The 20,752-nt window shown below is 42.8% G+C and overlaps 1 protein-coding gene and 1 non-coding gene across 2 annotated transcripts in view; one reads left to right on the top strand and one right to left on the bottom strand.

Moving 5' to 3' along the window:
- Nucleotides 1-696: 696 nt before the first annotated feature.
- LOC108656729 (uncharacterized) overlaps nt 697-20,752 on the top strand; it is a 134,984-nt gene continuing 114,928 nt past the window's right edge. Inside the window, exon 1 of the mRNA XM_089264937.1 lies at nt 697-1,202. The gene's annotated coding sequence lies outside the window, so the exon portion shown is untranslated. The remainder of the gene's footprint in view (nt 1,203-20,752) is intronic.
- Nucleotides 19,661-19,732, bottom strand: TRNAP-AGG (transfer RNA proline (anticodon AGG)). Its single transcript has one exon. It is a non-coding gene; the product is annotated as a tRNA-Pro (tRNA).

Genomic DNA, 20,752 nt, shown 5'->3' with positions numbered 1-20,752 from the left:
GCGTAACTTAGCTAATGCATGCGCCTAAGTGGCCCTTAAGTGCCTCAACTTGTGGCCAATCAGCGCCGCCGCTGCGGCAACCAAATTGCATTTTTCGTTTACGTTTGCCACATCAATATAGATATTCAGAATCGACTTCTGATCAGAAGACGGTGTTACCAGCAACGTGGCTATCGACACAGCTTAAGAATCCATGTAAGCAAAGCTGTTTTATCTATTGGATATGAAAAGTAAACTGTGACCTAACTGGCAGATACCCTGAAAATCCTGATGAGTAGCTTTTCAGTTAAATAGGGTAGGGGGAAATTTTTACGAGATATGTTGAATGAGCTCAATGATCTAATTAGCTGACTCTATCCTACTAACTACTTGAGTGACTAGCTCTTATAATATATATATCTAAGGAGGGACAGACAGGCATACGGGCGGAGACCCAAGATTAAGGGATAATTTTTAGACCTTCAATTATTATAATAAATATGCTCCAGATTCCTATTGCAAATTAAATATGATTTCTAGGTTTCATCTACTTAGCTAATATACATATATGCTTGTGCATCATTACAGACTTTATTTACAATATAATATATTTAATAATTTTTATAAAATACTAAAATATAATTAATAATAATAATTATATAATAATTTTTGTATTTTCCGTTCTTACAGATCATATAAACGAATGAAGCCATAATTTATATACTGAAAAGACAATACCTGCCAAATAATTTAAGCAACAATACAAAAAAGTTATTCAAAAATTTTTCAAGTGCCATATAAATAGTAAGTGAGAGAGAGAAAGAGAGAGGAAGAATAATCTTATGTAAAAGTAGCGCATTAAAAAACGAAAAACGGCAAAAAATAGAAGGAAAAAAAACTAATCACATAAATTGTAAACTCGGAATCAAACTAAAGTCCGCTGGGAGCTGAGCAGTGACACGGCAAGCATTCGGCAGCGGATCGACAACAATTGCGACACGAACAACAAATGCCAAACTGTCAAAATATCAAATGCAACGGCAGCCACAGCAGAGGCCGAGTTTTTAATACCCTGGAGAGATCGGCTGACATCCCTAAATGCATTCAATTTAATTACGCATTTTAATTGCTTTGGATATAGTCTATAGACGGCCGGGCACCTGGAACTCCCACAGCGTCTAATTTGCCTTCGCTGTGGGCCGGAGGAGCTTTATTAATTTCTGGTGAGTTTAATGTAGTCTTAAATTAAATTCCTCCTTTTATGCATTTGCCAAATGCCCATTAGCCGGTGCAGCCAAACGTCATTTGCATGTGACATTAGGAGCATGAATTTCCTGTTGCCCAGTATGGAACATGCATTCGGGTGAAGCTGAGCTCCTAAGACTGTTTAATCAGTTGCACATACATAGGGAATTCTTTAATTCACGCGGCCCAAGCTGCTAGAAGATATTGGGATTTATAGTTTACAGCTAAATGGTATAAGTGCCATAAGAGTGCCATAGTGAGGAATGCGCGACCAGGAAAGATTATGAGCCCTACTAAGAGTTTCTGCTCCAAGCACTCTACTAGGGGAAATTAATTATTGAAAAAGGTTTTTATGAGCCGAATCCATTGAAAAAGGTCATGGTCTGGAGTCTACGTACAGTAACTTCAAAAAATGTTCAGAGTAGATCCTATAAGAATGAGTTGGGGTAATCGGAAATCTAAGCAAAATGTTAAAATTGCATAGTCTCTGTACTTATTAAATTTGTTAAATATGTATTTATTTAATACAGATCGGAAATCTCTTTAGTTTTACTCAAGTAATGGTTCAAAGTCCAAGTAAAAAATATATTTTTTTCGGCAATTGTTTGCGTTATTTTAGTTTCATACTATGAATAGATAGATGGATGCACAGATAGATATATATGCTAAAACAGAAATAGATTGGTTAAACTGGCCTTATTAGGCATTGATTGGTCATCTCTCTGGCTATTTAAATGATAATTTGAGATGTTTAGATAGATCAGCTAAATGTGGTTAGACCTAGTTTGGAGTATCACTTTCACCTGAACTTAATTTAATAAATCATAATGCAAAAGATGAAGGGGAAGGAACTTGCAGGTGCAGGGACACTATTTAGGAACAACTTTTGCTCCGTAATTTGCCATTTTTTGGTTTTAAGAAGAATGTGTATAGTTTATGTTGAACTCACTTAAATAATTGCAGGCCCTATGTACAAAAATCATTGGGTAATTCCATTATACACAGGTTTGCTTACTCACCCAGCCGTAGTCCTTGGCGGCGAAATTGTACGAGAGGAGTCGCCCTTTGGAAATAAACGGTTGAGTTCTGGTCGGCTTGCTAATGGTATGGTGCCCTATTCACTTATAAACTTCCTCTGCTGGCCCCAGGCGATCCCCTATCGCTGCCTTAATAAGCCCGTAAACGGTTTCACCTTTTTGTGGCTCTGCAATCGGAGGATATGCAGCGGCTTGAATGTTGTACTTGCCCAGCCATGCCTGTGGCCTTCCTTTGTGCCACTTGTGTGTGCAACAAAAGTTTGCTTGTTGCACTTCCTTTGCGGAGGGGTAAGCTGTCAAGGAATGTATCCACCTTTCTCTCTTAATTCGCCGCTAGCCGCGGTGCCTCCAGCCTCAGTCTCCGGACCCTGGACCCCGGACCCCGGGCATCGGACAACGGCAATAAAAGTTTTTTGTCGCTCTTTGCTGTAGTTTCTTGACTTTTCACAATTGTTAAATTCTATGGCTTTTTATTGCTGCATGTCCCGCTGTCGACTGCAAGTATGTTTTCCTTTTCCGTGTACCCTGGACATGTGGCCTGCGTGGGAGGGTATATGAGTTGTATATGTTGTATGTGTATGGCATGAGGTATGACTCAGTTTGTCTGGCTGCTGAGATGTGTGAAATTATGATGCATTTATAACTATATTTATCTCTATATCCATGGAGTACAATCCTCTATGCTGAGCTAGTTGGATATTATAAAGTAAATTTGACGGTATTCTGATGGATCGGGCTCTGTTCTTTTCCTATGCATTCAACTGGGATATATTTTGTAGTTGGCTAATAGTTCCCAATAGGGAACTTTGATTTTAATTGCTCTACAAGTGCTGCACTTTGCATTGTCAGATCCGCTTGCTGTGGCGCTTCGTGTGCGATCCCAGGTTGCTTGCATGGGGTTTGTGGGTCAGCTGGCTGATTATGTCATGGCTGCTATCGCATTATCAATTTGTAATTGGCCATGGAGCCCATTAAATGGGCTAACAGCAATGGGAACATCTCCGGCAATTTGCAAATTCTGTTAATGCCAAACGAGCTGTGTAACAACATTGTTGTTGCTGTTGTAGTTGTTGTTGTTGTTGGCACTTTAGAGGGTCGTCTGGCAATCTAATCCCGGCCTGGCAGCCAGGCTAATAACTTTTAAGAGTTTAGCTGGCGGCCTGGTTGCCGGAGTCGGGGTCCGGGTCCGGGGATGCAAAATTAATCAACTACTCGTATTTCCGCCATAAAAACTTCCCGCCACATTTGCCAAGGAGGCGTACAGGCGCGGCTGGCAGATTGCATTTCCACTTCATCAGCATTTTAATGGTGCTTTATTGTTGGCAGTCGGCTTATTGACAGCAGCAGCAGCAGCAGCAGCAGGAACAGCAGCAGTCAGTCGAATAAGTTACTTAATTCAAGTCGAGACAAGTCGAGTCCGTAAAACTCGTATGGATACTCCATGGGACTTCAATTCGTCGCTCAATTTCCAACACTTCAAAACAGATTCGAGTCGTTTGTTTATGTTGATGCTGTTGCTGCTTCTGCTGTTGCTGTTGTTGCTGTTGTTGCTGGTGTCAATTGATGTGCGCGTTTTAATTAATGAAATTATCAACATCAAATTGCGTTGACGATGTCGCCTGGCTGACTAAATTATTATTGCCATCAGGAATGGCTTCATTTCAAATGCTGCTGCACTCACTCACAATCATCATGATGGCAATGGCAATGATGACAATGACGATGATGACGATGATGAGGTTAATAATGTTGACAATAAAGATAATGCCAACATAAGCGTTGCAAGCTTTGCTATGTATGTATGTATGTGTGTATGTATTCCTACCATATTGCCACGAAGTCTGTTTAATTAATGCATTTGCCACATGCGATGCCACTCAAGACTCTGCCAAGCTCGAAACTCTCAGCAGATATCCGCGAGGCACAGCAAGCTGCACTTCAACGGACTTATTATACAGCTACAAAGCGTCAATAGTTAATGCTGCAAGCCGCGAACTGGGGACAACAAAGACACAAAGTGTTTCGGCAGCTGACGATACTCAGCTGAAGACTCGAACTCAGAACTCTAAGAAATATGGAGATAAACCTGCTCTGAAGTCATTAGGAAAAAAGAATGGATGATTGGAACTAGTTCACTTTACATTTTATATTATTATGAAAGTGCACAGCTGTTCTATTCGATTCTCAAAATGTGCTGAGATAATCCCATTTACTCTTTCTTAAGAAGGTTTTCACTTTTCACTTGAGAAATTGAGAAAATATTGCAATAGCAAATAAGTTTAGCTTATATCCCTCTACTTTCAATGGCATTTCCATAACATTATGTAGAATGCGTAAAGCCAGAATAGCTTTGTGGTCCGAACTTGCGCTGATGATGCATGCTGCACTCGAGTGTAACGACATAGCTGCGATGCTCTTTGCTATGCTAACGGAAGACGTCACTGTAGCTCATCAGGTACAGGCAGACTGACAGACAGACAGAGACAGAGACAGACAGACAGAGACAGACAGACAGACAGACAAACGGACAGATGGACAGACAGAGGCAGATAGACAGAGACGCGACTCGCACTTGGCGTATGCCAAAGGCATTTAAGCTCCGACACGCATGCGCAGCGTGCAATCCTGAAAAGGGATGCGCTGGGATGGCGAGGGGTCGTGTATACATATATTATGAGGTGCAGTCTTTAGCTTTCTGGCTTTCTGGCTTTTGCTTTTTGCTTTCGAAAAAAGTACCGTTTAGTGATGTGGCTCGTTTTCAATGCTTTTTGCCACGTCCGTTGCATATTTTGCGCGCTGGCATTGCCCAATCGCCTGCTACCAAGCATTTTATTTATGCGCATTTTATACGCAACATTTGAAACGGAGGCGACTGCAGCTGAAGCTGGAATTGAAGTCGAAGTTGCAGTTGGAGCTGGAGTTGGAGTCCGAGTCGGAATCGGAGTTGGAACTGTATTTGTGGCTGTGGCTGTGGCTGTGACTGCGGCTGGTATTGGTAGTGGGCTTTGGGCATGGCATAGCAATTTGGTCCACGTCCAAGCCGTTGCGTCTGCGTTTGAACTTGTGAACTTCTCTGTCTGTCATTCTCAGCGTTGTATTGTTGGGGCCGCTGCCGTTTCTTTCACTGTTGCTGTTGCAGGCATTAGACCTAGCTGGCATTGTCATGCAACATTATCGTCAGCCATCACTAGCAGCAGCAGCAGCAGCAGCAGCAGCAGCAGCAGGAGCAAACAGCCTCAATCTCGGGCTGACCATTGTGTGACTGCCTTCTGAATGACGATGACTGGCTAAGCAATCTTCTGCCCGAATGCCGCCACGTACGCAGATTTATACACACACTCACACACACCCAGACACACGCACACACGCACAGAGGAGGAGAGACATACATGGTGCATGTTGCACGTCCAATGTGTGTGCTTGATCAAGCTTTGTAGTAAAAACAAGTAAGAGTGCTCCAGTCAAGCGTGCGCGACCTACAGATACCCTGTATATAGTTTCGAGATGATGTTTGTTCCTAGTTCATAGAAACCAAGATAAAAAGGCAAATAAATACAGTCTCAAAAATATATTAATTAAAATTAAATTCAGGATATGACATGAGAGCTTTAATTGATATTATATTGGTTTATATATAGATTTAAATATATACAAAATACAAATTTATTAAAAGCTATGGAGTGTAAGCTATATTATTTATCTAATCACACAGGGCATATCAGTCAGTCACCTACTTTTAACTGGTTAGAGTGCAATATGGCCCGCCTTCGGCTGCGTACAGGGTATGAACGTACACTGTATTCGGTTTGTGTGTGCGTGCGCAGTCAATGCTATTGGCGTCGCCGTCGCCGTTGCCGTTGCCGTTCATCCTTGTCCCGGGCTGACAACTGACATCTGGCATATGGCAACGTTTGACCAAGCTATATATAGAGCCTCGAGTATTTGCCCTCTACTGCTTGCTTTAGCCTTTGCCTCTAGCTGTCCTGTCTATCTGCTGTGCTACCATGTCACAGTCCGTATCGACTGTTGACTCCTGCCGCCTGCCGCCCGCCTTCCGCCTTTCGCCTCCTGCCGTCTGGCTCCTACACCCTGCCACCCTGACGTTGCGGCTGCTGTTTGCCTGACTTCCATTTTGCAACCATTTTAATGAATTTATGTAATCGCCCCTTCCACTTCTTTATTTCTTTTCTCTTTGCGAGCTCGCAGCTCGTATTTTATTTGCTTTCTCTCGTCATGTTGTTATTGTTATCTGTTTGTTACGCGTGACGCCTTTGGCCAGAGTCCTCGTTGTCCTCATGATCATCGGCCTGTTGGTCAACACTTTCCGTTTGCATAGCCCACACACACACACACACACACACACACACACACACACACACACACACACATACACACACATCAACACATTCAATTGCATAAGCGTCTTCAAGCATGTGTAGGTAAGTACGTAACTCTTTATGAACCAGGGCTGCGAACTCAAGATCAGTTTATGGATCAAATCATTTGCATACTATTATAGCCATTTGATTGAAAATATTACAATTTTTAGTTTTTTATTGCTAAATGTCGTCAATAAACAAGTAAACGTATTGCGATTGGGTTGAAATGACTTCATTATACTATTCCACGGCAAAATAAGTTTCCTCTCTTTATTATTAAAGAAAGCACAGCTTGTATGGGAGGATAAATTTTTTCTAATTTGATACACTTACAGGCTTAGAAATTGTGGTACATGAGAATATCAGCAGTATATGATTACTTACATATTCTGTTTCTAACAGCAGAATTGTCGATGCTGGAGTTGCTATAGTGGATGTGGATATATCATTGCTGACCAGTGCTAAGGAGAAATTTACAGGGTATTTTTAATGTGCCACTCCTGTAAATAAGTCATTTATAATAGAATAGTTGGATCTGTGGGAATTAGGGATTCTAAATAGCAAGTCCATTTCCTTTTTTTTTTAATTTGAAGATTCTAAGAATACAAAGTTATAGACTTTATACATATTTTGAGCTTACATTCTATCTACATTCTGTTAGATTAAGTAAATCTCATTATCATAAACGATATTATTGATGATTATTTATTTCTGTTACCTTATTACTGCCTTGCTGTCCTTATTGTCATTGTCCTTATACATACATATATAATATGTATATGCTTGGATGAAGAAGAAGAAGAAGAAGACAGATTGTCTTCTCCCTCTATGTAATATAATATATGTGCAGTAAATTTTTGGGATTTTTGGTCTTTTATTTTAAGTTCCCGGCGGATTTCATACTTTAAAATGTAAAATTCATTGTATGTCCGACAAAAGTTCACCCACAACCACACACACACACACACACACACACATACACACGCACAAGTAAACACAATTCGGCTGTAGTTTTTGCCGGTCGAGCCTTTTAACTCTTTTGGCAACAAAACAAGCTGGCGGCTTTCGGTTCCTTTGACAGTTCAATGACTGCTCCATAATGTTGCATTTGAAATGAATTCTGCTGCGGAGCGAATCGCGACGACATTGCCCGCCCAGTCGTTGTTGTTGATCAGTTGTCACGCCCCTTTTTTCGAAGTCGAAGCCTTTAGGCGCAAATGTACGTCACTTGAGCATATTTAGTTAAGGTCTTAAATCGTTTCTGCTTTCCGTTTAATTATTTCAAGTATATTCAAATAGGTTTCAAATATCTCTCAGCTGTGCAGCTTCATCCTTCATCGGCTCTCCAGTGATCCATCAGCTAATTCAATAAAGACGCCCCTGGTTTTAATTACGGCATAAAGATGAGCCGCAAGTTGTGGGCAAATCAAAAGCACCTTGCTGCCACAGTGTTCCACTGCCGAGCGAGCCACTGTCTCCAAAGGCTGTTGCCTACCCTGGTTAGTCTCGACCGCAGACAATTACAAATTGAAATTAATTTTGCGGTTTTCTTTTTCATGCCCGTGTGCCGAGAGAAGGAGTACTATATGTAGTATATACGGATGAAACCGGCTCGCTGTACCCTGCTCGCTCGTAAAATGCCCAAAAAGGCATAATTGTTTTGTGAATATGAGAGAGCATTCTTCATATATACAATATATATATATATACGAATTGTGTAAATTCTCGAACCATCAATAGTTGAAGCCGAAACTTAACATTGTTCAGTAAGGTTTGGTTCAAGAAGTATCGAATGAGAATCATTTTGTTATAGTTCTTTCAAGTAGTGAATAATTTATCAATATTAAAATTAGAGAGTAGATTTATACTAATAAAGATTTCGGAATATCTATGCAAGATTATCTGCTATATATATACTATATACTATATCTTATATATATATATATATATATATATATATATATATATATATATATACTGTATTTGTGGAGTAAAGTTATTAATTTTATAATAATGAATGTTTGATATGAACTGAAGAATGACTGATTTGTGATGGGGACATTCAACGATATATTGATTGGATAGAAACTCTGCTGATATGATAAAAGACTAGATGAGTAAAGTACGTTGGGAATTTAATTGATGCGAGCATCGAATTTAGTAAAAATAAATTTAAAAAAAAAGTAAATAGCACAATCAAAATAGATTAAGTTCAAGCAACTTTGCTCCACACTCTGATTTGACATTCTAGATTAAACTACCCACCAACTCGATTTTTGAATTCACGATGACTTCTCTGTGATATACAAAGGGACCATGAGGAACATCTTTTTTAGAATATTAGTCCACTATTTTACATAAACATAAAAAATTAAGGCCCTAATTACTAATCAAGCTTTACGATTGCCTGTTGACTTTATTCCCCCAAGACATCACAGACAGACATCGCGTTACTTCTATGTTCCCCGATCGCTAGGGTATCTAATCGTCTACTTCCTGACTATATATTTACTATTGCATAATCCAGTGAAAACCCATGCATATCGAAATATTTATTCAGAAATAAAGCCAAAGACCAAACAATAAACAAAATGTTAAAACAAAAACAATTAAACGGCCAATCGAACCATCCCAAAGGGATTTCATAATTTAATTTATTATGGAAAAAAGAGGAAAAATGTTGTGTATGTATGTTATGATATTGCAAGTTTTTGTTGTTTTTTGTTTTTTTGTTTTTTAAAGTAGTTAATAGACCATTAAACGTTAACAACATAGACGATTGCGGAGCCAATGAAGCGATTTATTCCACAACAAAACATAAACATTTCCATAAACCACAAGTGCGAATGCCCTAGTTGGGTTTCAGCTTGACTGGCATATACCCTCTTTATTGGAATGGCCAGCGGATTGAATCGACTGAGATCTTGGCATAGCTTATCAGTAGGCGTTCCATGTTTCTATTCCTGGGTCATCGATGGGTTCCGTTCGGTGTCAAATATGGTCACAATGGATAGATAGCTGAAAGGACTTTTTTGGGATTACAATTTAAAATTAAAGAAAATATTTCTCGTGTCTTATTTTCTAATGCAATATTTGATTATTAATGACATCATCGCTTTGAACTGAAATCTGAAATAGAGCTAGGTACTTTATAAATGGGAACGTTCTATAATACCCTTACAAGTGGTTGACTAAATATACAGGGTATATTATTGCACTTCTATTGTAAACAGACTATGGATAAATCAAAAATAAAAAAACAAAACTGGCAAAAACTTCTAGCCGGAAAACTCTCAATATGCAACGTGTCTAGACGAACTGAAGTTTGCTTTTAGTTTTTTGGCCAGGCTCGAGCGCGTGAGTGGGACTGGCTCACGCACGCTCAACTGCACGGAGCGGAACACTTGTGCCAACAACAACAACAACAACAACAATAGGAACAAGAACAGGAACAACAGTGTTATAAAACAATACAAAATGCTTACAAAATGCTGTCAGCTTCCACATCCGAGCGCTGCCCCCAATCGCTGTTGGGTGGTCGTAAATTATTATGATTATTGGCAAAGGAGTGAATGTGCAACAGGAATGCGGCAAGGGGGCAGCAGGGCGGGGCCTGCAACAGGCAGCAGTCAGCAGGCAGCAGGCAGCAACCAATCGGTAACTTGTTAGTGGGCACCAGAGCCACTTGGGCTGCCATTTAGAGGCAGAGACAGAGACGAGGGCAGGCAGCTGCTGCTGCTGCTGCTGCAGGGGCTGGAGGGGGGCTGTGGCTCTGTGCCCGTAAATAATGCCGCAAAACGTGCAGCACGATCGTGAACTTGGCAGAGCCAACTGCCAACTGACGACTGGCAACTGGGAACTGAGAACTGGGAAAGATCGAAGCCAAGCACATGGCACGGATGGAGGATGCGACCACAACATTTGCCACTATGGATGGGGGCTGGGGCGATTCACGTAAAATTATAAATGAGTTTTGGGTAGGCGTTGCCCAATATCGAAGCGAATGAAGCAGCCGGCAATACGAGGAGGCGCTGGAGGCATTCATTAGACTCAAAGCGAGAGATGCTGGCGCGGATTGTTCTGTGTGTGCCACGTCGCGGCGCGTCGTCCGCTGCTGCGCGGGGAAGCGCTCCATTGCAAATATTAATTCGTGAGGATGATATCTGGCGAAAGCAAAAACCAAAAAAACAAAAAAAAAAATGTTACTTAATTTTTTCGTATGGCAACTTTTTGGTTTGCTGCGATTTGAATTGTGAACGCCGGGGCCGACTTCATTAGCGCCTGGTAAATTTAACACCTCGCAGCGGCGACGATGAGGACGACGACGACGACGACGACGGCGGCGTCGATGACGACGTGATGGGGCTATTGGATTACAGACGCGCTCGTTGCGGACGCTCAAATGTTGATGTCGACTGGGATGTGGACACGGTGGACGCGAACAGCGTCTCAGTTGCAGCGAGTCGTTCCACTGATAATGATCATCAACGCCTTATTTAACGCCATTTAGGCAGCAGGATGCCAAAAGCTCTACGTACCAGGTACAAGGCACCAGTCGCAGGCTCCGTCTCACTTTGAGGCTCTGTCTCTGTCTCAGTTCTAGCCCCAATCCCAAGTTGGCTGTGGTGACCGCTGGCGTTTTGTGTTAGCGATGCCAAAGCAGAGACAGAAAGTGAGAGAGAGAGAGAGAGAGTGGTGGATCTCTGCGGCTGCCAGACAATGAAATGTAATGGCAATACGTGCATTTATTTATAACGGATTTTATTTAGCCAGAGCCGCAATGCAACTGCAACAGAGCAACATGGCAAGATGGCAACATGCGGCCAAAGTCTTCACCTCCACCTCGCTGATTCGAGGTCCAGTTCCGAATACTTGGGCCCTCGAATGCGTTTGCTCACATGGCTCGTTCTCTCCACCTACCTCCCTCCCTCCATCCCTCACTTGCTCTGCCTCCGTCTCTGTCACACTATGTGTTCCCCTCGTTACTTGTTAGCATTTTGTGGGCGTCTGGCTGCTACACCGGCGCAGCTCGTTCTTTATTATTTAAGCGTTTGTGCCCATCGCGGTCTTTGGCAACGTCTGCCTCAAACTGGCTTTAAATTTATTTCGTACTAAACGGCCAGAAACGTGATGAACGCATTTTGCGCGCCTCCCCAGCGCTTGTGCATCTTATTATACCCTGTAAACACTGCAGGCGGGCCAGTACTATTATTTAACAATAAATTTGATACATATCTTAATTTTATTTCACGTGTGCGACACCGAGACTTGAGTCGATACGAGTTGATAGTGCGAGGCTCGCATGTCCCAGGAGTATTGGCTGAACGGTTGAGCTATAGGGTATTTGCTGGTGCAGCATCTGCCTGCAGTTGATTTGATACTCTCTTCCTGGTGTTTCCCTTGTGTTTGCCTGCGGCCAAAGAGGAAATACTTTATGGGCATTGATAATTTGGCCCATAATGTGCAGTGAAATTGTCTCGCTTAGCGTTTGCTAATTTATATAGCCAGCCTGTGCAACAACAGCGCTTGCCACGGCAACAGCAACAGCCGCAGCCGGAGCCAGAGCAACAGTGGGAAAGCAATGCAGCTGATATTGGCTGGTTGTCTTAGCCGTTTGGCAATGGGTCAACTCAACCAGTTAACCAGTTAAGCAGGCTGGCTGCCCAAACATTTTGTCATTGTCACTGGCGCACCACGCGTCGTATGCGCAATCGCCTTACAATTGCCATGCAATTACCATAATTTTGTTGCCGCCTTAAACACCTCGACGACGCAGCCCGCGCCAATCTCGACTTCTCCCTGCTTTATGGTTAATGATCGCTGCTGGCTACGACTTGACACTGCCGCATAGGCTCGAGAATGACGCCACAGCTTGGCTGTCGTTTGTGCAGAATTTTCTGACATTTTCAATTGCAGCCGGACTGCTGCAGTTGCTGCTGCTGCTTCTGTTGCTGCTGCTGTTGGTGCTGGCGGCAATGAAGTCGTGTGTAATAGAAGAAGACAAAAAGCAGGAGAAACAATGACAAACTGCTATTAACTGGACTGCTACACGAGCACATTGTATGATCCAAAGGAGTTGTTGGAGTTTCCTCATAGTCTATTAATAAATGCAGGCTCTACTCTACTCTACTCTACTCTACTCTACTCTACTCTACTCTACTCTACTCTACTCTACTCTACTCTACTCTACTCTACTCTACTCTACTCTACTCTACTCTACTCTACTCTACTCTACTCTACTCTACTCTACTCTACTCTACTCTACTCTACTCTACTCTACTCTACTCTACTCTACTCTACTCTACTCTACTCTACTCTACTCTACTACTCTACTCTACTCTACTCTACTCTACTCTACTCTACTCTACTCTACTCTACTCTACTCTACTCTACTCTACTCTACTCTACTCTACTCTACTCTACTCTACTCTACTCTACTCTACTCTACTCTACTCTACTCTACTCTACTCTACTCTACTCTACTCTACTCTACTCTACTCTACTCTACTCTACTCTACTCTACTCTACTCTACTCTACTCTACTCTCTACTCTACTCTACTCTACTCTACTCTACTCTACTCTACTCTACTACTCTACTCTACTCTACTCTACTCTACTCTACTCTACTCTACTCTACTCTACTCTACTCTACTCTACTCTACTCTACTCTACTCTACTCTACTCTACTCTACTCTACTCTACTCTACCTACTCTACTCTACCTACTCTACTCTACTCTACTCTACTCTACTCTACTCTACTCTCTCTACTCTACTCTACTCTACTCTACTCTACTCTACTCTACTCTACTCTACTCTACTCTACTCTACTCTACTCTACTCTACTCTATACTCTACTCTACTCTACTCTACTCTACTCTACTCTACTCTACCTACTCTACTCTACGCTACTCTACTCTACTCTACTCTACTCTACTCTACTCTACTCTACTCTACTCTACTCTACTCTACTCTACTCTACTCTACTCTACTCTACTCTACTCTACTCTACTCTACTACAAATTGACTGCAAACAAAACCCCTTAAAAAGAAAAACAGTTTACCAAATCATGGAAATGATTTCTAGTTATTTGGCTTGACCCTCGCAGAAATTTTGTAGCTTTTGGCAGATTATTCACCAAGTTACTCGGGCAGGGGGACAGACCCTGGCACGACACCAACAACTTCATTGCCACTGCAGCATGTTGCGCGGCTTTTGCCATTTTGGGGAGCTGCTCGGATGTGCAGTGAGTTAGTTGGCCAGCCAAGAAGACGGCTCACTTTCACCAGGCAGAGCAGCGTCGTCATCTGCGTTGTCGTCTGCGCCACTGACTTGACCACGATAACCCACACGAAGCTGTTGTTGGTGGTGTTGGGGACTCATTGGTGTTAAGTGTAAAAAGCCATAAACATGTTTTTGCAGATACACATTGCAGCCGGGGGTACATAGCACGCATGCCACACTAGGATGTCGACGCCGATGCCGATGCCGATGCCAACCGCAACAGCAACAGCAACAGCAACAACAACTGCAACAATGGCTTGCCATAAAGTTTTGAGCATATATGATAGCCGCTTGCAGGTCCAAGACAGACTCTCGGAACGTTGCCCGCTTTTGTTGCAGTTGCTGTTGTTGTTGCTGTTTATGCCATAAACACTTCATCGACACTTAACCGAGTGCGTCGACGTTCCCATAGTGCCCCCCTGGCCGCGCCTTTGAGGGTGTGATACATCAAACATGGGCTGCAAACAACGTGTTATTGTTATGTGCCGCAGTCCAATACGGCGGCCGTGCAGCGTTCGATTGGCTCGGCTGCTACACTTTCCTTGGCCAAGTTGCGGAAGCAACATTTAATTGACTTGGCGTGTTAAGCGCTGCATACCAGCACATAACAGCATTCAACCGACAAACAACTTGTGGGACGTGCGAGGATGACGACGACGACGACGACACACTTTGAGCACTTAGCGCTGCCTGAAGGCTGCAGCCTGTGGTTGCCTGTATTGGCTCTGTTGGCTCTGTTGGCCGGGAGGATCGTTTGCAGCAGTGAGCGCTGTGACTGCAAACTGCAACTGGCATTCAAACAATGCCAGGCAGCTTCATAGTTTATTGAGCACAGCTGATTGAGCGTGCAATGCGGCCGGGCAACTCATCAGGCGCTGAGACAGTTGCAGCAAAGCCTCACTGCCCATTAGCGCTGTCACTTGGCGCGGCGGCGCATATCATTTACAAATGCTGCGACATGCACCGAACATCAAAACAGAGCAGCGAACCGACTGGACACACCGCGAATGCCACTCACAGCAGCCGCCGTGCCAGAGACAGAGCCACAGGCAGTGGCAATGGCAATGGCAGTTCCCGTGCTGGTGTCCATCAGACGATTACCATCGCTTGAAGCCGACACAGACGCGGACACATTGAGGTCAAATTGGTGGCTGTGCATGCTCCTCTCTCCCTCTCTCTCTCTCTCTCTTTTACTTGGTCTCGCTCTCGCTTGCTACCCTGCTCGCATTTCAATAAAAATTACGCTTTGTAAACTTAAGCGGCAGAATCAATTAGCACAACGCCTGGCCTCGCCAGGCGGCGAGTGGCCAATCTGGTTCCAGCAGCCCCTCGAGCTGATTTCTTCCGCTCCTCCTCATCCCAGCTCTTACACACACACATAAAAGTACATGGATCATCAGCACTGTAATGCCGCCTTGGCTCCAGCTTCTTCCTGCAAAAAATACTTTAATAGCTGCCACAATGTAGTCAACTTACTTTCAACTGACTCAAGTTGAAGATCCATCCAAACGTAATCGTTGGAGTACACGATATGATATTCGAGTAATTTTATATGAACTCTATACGTAAATCATCGATATAGCGTTTAGGATGAAGGGAGAAACTAATTGCGTCAGGTGATTGAGTTGACTGACTAGCTAGATCTATATAGATCTGATGGTGTACGATCATTTAGTAGGCATTCCAGCTAAACATTGAACGATGTCCCTCTGAATGGTATTCAGAAGTATTTCAAGAATTGAACTATGGAAGTCAGCTTGGATTTATCTTATGGGAAATAATAACACCTTTTATGCGATATCAAAAACATTAATTACATTTAAGTACTCAATACATAAGGGAAACTTGAGCACCGGGCGCCATCTACCTACTCCCAGCATGAGGCAACAGGGCTCAGCTCTTTGAGCATTGCCTAGCAGCACTCATTACTTCAGCTGGAATTCAATTATGGCTAGTCCAAGTGGCCTGGTGTGGTGCTTACATAATCAGCTGTCTATATAAAGGAAAATGATAGTTGTGCACTTTCCTTGCTTGCCAATTTTCCCTAACTGCCAATATCACGCGGCTCATCAATGGGATATTACTTCGCTAAGCCGTCAATGGAGGCCGTTGCTGCAAGCCAACCGAATACACTGCCGATCAACGGGCAGGTCGTAAAAGCTATATATTTATTATTTTTTTATTCAAGTTTTTTTTGCAATCTGCCTTAAGCTATATAATAAGCAAATTGATATTCACTATGGTAGTTTGGGCTCCTGCGTACTCAATCTATACTATCGGCTATCTATCTATGTATAGCTATCTATTTGGCTGGTCCAGGGCATGGAAATTTTTTAGACGTATTCGATTATTATAGGCATTTCCTAACGATCCCAGTGCCAATACACTGTCTTGATCATTTAACCTGATCTTTAATCATTTTCGTTTTATACAAGAGGAAGTTTGGGCCTTTTTGGATATCAATAACAGCCATACACCCTGGAGCAGCTGTTTTATTGTTCTGGTGTCTGGTATCTGCATCGCTGCAGTAGCTGTTACATACATGGACTTACATTCTCTATCTCTATCCATCTACTTTCGATTTGGCAGGCCCAACTATTAAGTATTAATGAACTCATGATGTCTATATAAAATAAGGGCGACTTAGCGACTATATTTGAAAAGTATGACTGGGATATATGTAGTCTGAACTGACCTGACTGGGATATATGTAAACTGAACCCTCAGAGCTTCGGCTTTAATCCCTCGACGCATCTTGTACACGAATAAGCAAAATGGTGGTTATGTCCAATTATTAAATGAGTTTTGCTCTTTAGGCGCTTTCCTCATTAAATTAAAATAACAAAGAAAAAACACTAATAATAAATATATTTCGATGAATAACACAAGTCCCTATCTTTCAAAATATTTTGACAATTTCTACACAGAACTTGCTTAGTATATTTGAAATTCACAGATGTTGTGCTAGTTCAGATGTGCTTACAAGCAAAAAATGAAAATATCGATTATTATCGTTAATTAGCCAATGAAGTGCCTTATCGATAATATAAAAGGAGACATTGTGCGAATGATGAACGGAAATACATGTACATATGTATGTATGTATTTAAGTCTCGTTTCGATATATCTTGTCGTTCTGATCAAGAATGTCTGTTGCATAAATTTAAGCAAGAATATTAAATCCCGGATTCACATTTACAATGCCTATAAATATAATGACAATTATTGTAATTATAATAATGATGATGAGAACAATGAGAACAAATTAAGCAATTTAGAAAAAGGAAATAAAAATAATAATCATAATAGGCTGGAAACGAGAAATGAATCAGTGCACAGAGCACGCATCCAGAGGCTTATGCCCCAACAAAGGCGCAGCATCCCGTCTCGTTCCACCTGCTTTTGTAAAAAGTGCGTGTGGCTGGCTTAATTAAAATTTAACGCAATATGCTTGACTCTGGGCGTTTTCCAGTCATCGACTTGGCGAGGGCGAGGGCGAAGGCGAGGGCGCGGCCGAGTGCGAGCAGCTAAGTTTTTGGAGTGCGCAACGGCTGAATACTCGTGCAGCCCCAGCGTACGGCTTCAAAGTACGTATCTGTGATGTGAGTATCGCGACTTGGCCCGACCTGACGCTCTGGAGCTGCTGCAGCCGTTGCCACTGATGCTGCTGCTGCTCCCGCTGCTGCTGCTGCTGTGCTGAGATTCGCGCCCCACTGGCATGCTGTAGTTTGTTCTGGTTGAGGGTTTTGTCAAGAAATGAAAGCTTCGATGCTTGAAGGTTTAACGAACTCATGCGCTGGCACAACCCCAGCAGCAGCATAGGAGCTGGAGTCGGAGCTGGAGCTGGAGCTGGAGCTGGAGCTGGAGCTGGAGCTGAAACTGGAGCTGGAGCTGGAGCAGCGCAATTTGCAGCTCCAGGATCAGAAACGTCAACGTTTTCGCCTTTGACGTTTGCAAAAATTCTGCCACTGCTGCAGCTGCTGTTGCAAGTGTAATTTTTACTTTCACCCCAGTAAATGCTGTTGCCGTTTGTGTTGTTGCTGTTGTTGTCCCATGTGAGCGCGCTGCAACACTTGTCCTGATGATGACATTCATGCCCAAGAGCTACTCTTAATGGAACACAGAAGCAGAAGCACAGCTAGATAGACAAGCAGCCAGCAAAAAAGAAAACAAGCAGAAGCGCGAAAGGAGAAAGGAGATGGGAGGTGGGAGAAGAGAGGAGAGAGAAGGGAGAAGCGAGAAACGAGTAGCGAATGGTTAAGCAGGGGGTGGCTGCCCCAAGCAGAGCTGGCAAACACTGAGAGTTGGGCAAACTCAAATACATGCAGCACGCCGTGGCTGAGGGCGGTTCGCCGTGATTTGTTCGTGCAACATGCTGCAACTGAATTGTATCGAATGATCATTCATTCAATACCACCTTTGCAAATCAGAAGCAGGCAAGGCCAATGGCCAACGGGCGGCGGCAGGCAACAGCCTACAGCCCAGCTCAGTGCATTGCTCCCGCATGCCCCACGTTGGGGCTGCTGCTGCTGCTGCTCCTGCTTCTGCTTCTGCTTAAGAAATTATGCACAAAGTAAAGGCGCATAAGTGCACAAAATAAAGAAGATGGCAATGATGATGATGTTGACGATGTTGCTGCTGCAGGTGACCCATGCCCGAATCGCAGTCTCCAACTCCTGCCGACAGCCTTCAAAGTTGTCAAGGAAGCTGCCCCAACGACCGCCTGCTGCGTTGTTGCCATTGTTGCTGCTGTTGTTGTTGTTGTTGTTGCTGCTGCTGCTTCTGCTGCTGCTGCTGCTTCTGCTGCTGCTGCTGCCACTGCCGCAAGGATGCTTAAACAATAGAAAGCACACACAATTATAAATGCGCCTAGGCACAAGTATGCATGTGCATTTGTGTGTGTGTGTGTGTGTGTGAGTGTGTGTGTGGGCGTAGTTTGCTTTTTAAATAATTACGAAACATGGCCAGGACTCCCCCGTCAAGCAACAGACTTCGTATCCATTCGTCCCGTGCCATTCGAATTTCTAGCCAAGTGTCAAACGGTCAAATGCCAGAAGACCAGAACACAAAACAAACTGCGCAACCCTCGCCCTCATCATGCGGAAAGTGCTTTGAACCTGAACGCATAATCCAACTTCAACTCCTTCGATATGATCTAAGGCTGTCCTCTCAATATCTCGCTGGAGGGAAGTCACATTTTGTTGACAAATGTGAGTAGAATACGGTGTATATGTATATATACTAATGAACAGCCTAATCTACATATATAACTGTGCCCAGTACGTTAATTGAAGGGCTATCATTGAGCCGTTCATACGACTTTAGCGTAATGCAAAGCAATGAATGATTCGTAAAATGTCATATATATAGTAATAAAGTTTACTCTATATTATTGAGATTACTTGATAGAAAAATGCATAGATATATCCACATTTATATACAAGTATTTATATGTAATCCAATCACCCACTCATCACTTCACTTAAAATATAGCCCCAACATATGACTAATATAGCGCAAAGCCACTATTAGAAACATTTTACGTATAATCATGAGCATGTTCCAAGATACCCACTTCTGATTACGACGTTGACGGAGCAACGAAAATGGATTTAATTTGTTATAAAAGCATTTCTTTCTCTTAACTGGTCGAGTGTGAGCTTTCAAGCTTTTGCTCAGTCAGTTTTTTATGTTAAATAAAACTAAAAAATGTTGAACTAAAAACGTATCGAAATTGGGCTCGTCCGGGATTTGAACCCGGGACCTCCCGCACCCTAAGCGGAAATCATACCCCTAGACCAACGAGCCAGTTGTTCAACCAATAGCCAGTTGCTGTTAAGAGTGTTGTTAAGTGGCTACAATTTCGGTCAATCTAAAAATAGACCCGCCAAGCAACAAAGCCAGTACAGCAGCAACAACAAAGCACAACAATCGAGTGAAAGTTGCTGATTGGACATATTCGTTTATTGAAGTCTGCTGCCCATTGGAACAGTGCGAGCGATCGTTCAGTTGGGTTAGTTGCGTTCCTCCCTCATTTGTAACTAGGCTCCAGAAGCGTCTACGCCAGCCGGCAATCGATTTTCCGGGTTGGCTGCACGAAAGGCTAGCTCATCTGGGTAGTAGATTGCTCCGTCTGGATTATTCATGTAGAACTCCATCTCCTCGCCGAGCTCGCGGAGCTCGTTGAATGGAATGTTATATAGTTCCGATTCCATTTGCAGACGCTGATCCCTGCCAAGCCAATCGGAAAACAGCCACATGATATTCATTTTGGCGCGATGGTAAAGTCCCATCAAGAAGTCAGCCACAGCTTCCATTTTGAATTTGCCTGAGTTACCCATCGATTAATTGCCTGTGCAGCTCATTCGATTGCAACTTACCTGAAGATCTAATTTGTACAGATGTACGACAAATTCGGATATTTCTGTTCTTTCAGTTTTCCAATAAAACTTCGACTCAATGACAAATACTGATATAGGACTAATGCCAAGTAGCAAAAGCCAAAGCCAAAGCCTACTTACGAAAAGTGAAAGCATTCCATATACATAGATACGGGCTAAATGAAAACGACACTTTGACATGTTCACAGGTTCTGCTAGGGCATAGATGCATAAGCATAGCTGCTTGCCCATTCCATTCCTTTTATCTTTCACTCTCTCTCTATGCAACCTCTCTTCTCTTTGCCCCTCGTTCACTGGTTCCATGGAACATTCTTTGAGAGGAAATTGCAATGCTTTTATATGCACAATATAGAATGAGCAAAGTCTTTAATTGGGAGTGCATGACTTGAAGGTACTTTGCCCATATGTTTTCAATATGCTGAATATC

Source organism: Drosophila navojoa, chromosome X (genome assembly GCF_054131105.1).
Source record: "Drosophila navojoa isolate 15081-1374.11 chromosome X, UAZ_NAV_1.0, whole genome shotgun sequence".
NCBI classification, from domain to species: Eukaryota; Metazoa; Arthropoda; class Insecta; order Diptera; family Drosophilidae; genus Drosophila; species Drosophila navojoa.
Note: the sequence above shows the minus strand (reverse complement) of the source record. Positions and strands in the feature narration are given on the sequence as shown.